The sequence below is a fragment of the Physeter macrocephalus genome, chromosome 21, assembly GCF_002837175.3.
Source record: "Physeter macrocephalus isolate SW-GA chromosome 21, ASM283717v5, whole genome shotgun sequence".
NCBI classification, from domain to species: Eukaryota; Metazoa; Chordata; class Mammalia; order Artiodactyla; family Physeteridae; genus Physeter; species Physeter macrocephalus.
The window spans coordinates 111,602,997-111,606,303 of NC_041234.1; positions in this window are offsets into that span (position 1 = coordinate 111,602,997).

Consider the following 3,307-nt stretch of genomic DNA (forward strand, 5'->3'; position numbering starts at 1 on the left):
TTAGCGCCTAACAATGGAGTCAGCCTGTCCTTGAAGTTTTGTACCAGGCATTGACTTCTCCTCTCTAGCTATGAAAGTCCTACATGGCATCTTCTTCCAATAGAAGGCTGTTTCATCTATATTGAAAATCCGTTGTTTAGTGTAGCCACTTTCATTAATGATTTTAGCTAGATCTTCTGGATAACTTGCTGCAGATTCTACATCAGCACTTGCTGCTTCACCTTGCACTTTTATGTTATGTTTACAGCTTTTTTTCTTAAAGCTCATGAACCAACCTCTGCTAGCTTCAAACTTTTCTTCTGCAGCTACTTCACCTCCCTCAACCTTCATAGAATTGAAGAGATTTAGGACCTTGCTCTGGATTAAGCTTTGGCTTAAGGGAATGTTGTGGCTGGTTTGATCTTTTATCCAGAAGACTAAAACTTCCTCCATATCAGCAATAAGGCTGTTTTGCTTTCTTATCATTTGTGTATTCACTGAAATAGCACTTTTAATTTCCTTCAAGAACTTTTCTTTTGCATTCACAACTTGGCTACCTGTTTGGTGCAAGAGGCCTAGCTTTTGACCTATCTCAGCTTTCAATATGTCTTCGTCATTAAACTTAACTATTTCTAGCTTTTGGTGTAAAGTGAGAGACGTGCAACTCTTTGTTTTACTTGAATGCTTAGACGCCGTTGTAGTGTTATTAATTGTCAAAATTTCAATATTGTTGTGTCTCAGGGAATAGGGAAACCTAAGGAGACGGAGAGAAATTGGGGAAGGGCCAGTCAGTGGAACAGTCAGAACACACACATTTATCAATTAAGTCTGCCATCTTATATGAGTGTGGTTCATGGTACCCCCAGAAAAATGACAATAGTAACATCAAAGGTCACTAATCACAGATCACCATAACAAATAATAATAATTTCATAATAATCATGAAAAAGTTTGAAATATTGTGAGAACTACCAAAAAGTGACACAGAGTCATGAAGTGAGCAGATGCTGTTGGAAAAAGGGTGCTGATAGACTTGAATGACTCAGAGTTGCCACAAACCTTCAATTCGTAACAGACACATCTGTGAAGCGAAATAAAGTAAAGCACAATAAAACGAAGTTTGCCTGTATTCCTAAATACCCCAAAATATAGAAACTAACCCAATGATCTTCAAGTTCGCATGACTTGGGTAAATCTTTTGCCATTAAGACTAGTGTAATAGCGTTGGTTTAATTTAAAACAAATTATGTCTTACGGGGACTTCCCTGGTGGCGTAGTGGTTAAGAATCTGCCTGCCAATGCAGGGGACATGGGTTTGAGCCCTGGTCTGGGAAGATCCCACATGCCGTGGAGCAACTAAGCCCATGCACCATAACTACTGAGCCTGCACTCTAGAGCCCAGGAGCCACAACTACTGAGCCCACGTGCCAGAACTACTGAAGCCTGCATGTGCCTAGAGCCCATGCTCCGCAACAAGAGAAGCCACTGCAATGAGAAGCTTGTGCACTGCAACAAAGAGTAGCTCCCGCTAACCACAACTAAAGAAAGCCCAGCAACGAAGACCCAATGCAGCCAAAAATTAATTAATTAATTAATTAATTAATTAAAAACAAAATAAAACTATGTCTTATGAAATAGCAACATTAATTATAATACAAGCATACATTTTTATTCTACTTGGGCTTACTAATCACATAAACTAATATTGTATTTACTGGATGTTTAAATTATAACTGTAACTCTGCCACCAGCTGTCTCCATTTTTCCCTCAGGGAAAAAATATACACATAAAGATGCAGTAAGATGAATTGCTTGATACCCATAACTTCATGTATATCAAGAGCAATAGTAAACCAAAAAAATTTATTTAACATTGTTTTAAGTTTTTGCTTTTGTGATGCTTGCCTAACATGCATGTGCTGTAACAGTAATCAACAGAGAAATTACTTGAGGGGATGGCTAGGTGTTGTAGAATGTCTGCTTGAAAACAGGTCCCTAAATCTTTTTGGTAACTTGAATCCTAAGAGTTATGTTAAGTCAAATAACAGATGCAGTAGTCTCCCTTTATCTGTGGGGAATACGTATGTTCCAAGATTTCCAGTGGATGCCTAAAACCGTGGATAGTACTGAGCTCTATATATACTATCCTTTTCCCCGTACATACGTACTTATGACAAAGTTTAATTTATACATTAGGCACAGAAAGAGGATATCTGAATCGCCAGATTCACTACTCTTGTGCTTTGGGGCTATTATTAAGTAAACTATGGATCTCTTGAACACAAGCTCTGAGATACTGGACAGTGATCTGATACCAAATGACTAGTAAGGGATTAATGGAAGGGTATTGTATACAGGGTGGATATGCTGGAGAAAGGTATGATTCAGGTCCCAGGCTGGAAGAAGTGGATGGCATGAGATTTTAAATTTATGAATTGTTTATTTTATTTTCCATTTATTATTTTCAGACTCAGGTTGACTGCTGGTAACTGAAACCTTGGAAAGCAAAACTGAGGAGAAGGGTGGACTAATGTATTCATTATATATCTAGATTATTTTTAAGTAAGATAAAATCCAAACATTAATTACTAAGCACAAGTTAAAGTTTATATACTTTTGGCATCCTATTTTTATATGATATATAGAAGTTAATATATTTGGCTTATTAATAAATGTGTTTTCTTTGCCACACTGAGAATTTGTACTATGAGGAAGAATATATCTATAAAAATTTAGATGTTATATTCATAAAATTTGCTAGTCTGCTACAGGATGGTTGTATGTGACAGTTCACAACTGTTTATTTTCTAATTTTCTCTATAAAAGATAGGTTACTAATGATTAAAATCTATAATAAATATATGTAATTCAAACTACTAGAAATAATAAGATGAAGAAAAACTACTTTGTATGAAAGTATGCAAGGAAAGTAAGACTTTTTTTTAACATATTTATTGGAGTATAATTGCTTTACAATGGTGTGTTAGTTTCTGCTTTACAACAAAGTGAATCAGTTATACATATACATATGTTCCCATATCTCTTTGCTCTTGCGTCTCCCTCCCTCCCACCCTCCCTGTCCCACCCCTCTAGGTGGTCACAAACCACCTAGCTGATCTCCCTGTGCCATGCAGCTGCTTCCCACTAATTATCCACCCTACGTTTGGTAGTGTATATATGTCCATGCCACTCTCTCACTTCATCACAGCTTACCCTTCCCCCTCCCCATATCCTCAAGTCCATACTCTAGTAGATCTGTATTTTATTCCCGTCTTACGCCTAGCCTCTTCATGACATTTTTTTTTCTTAGATTCCATATATATGTGTT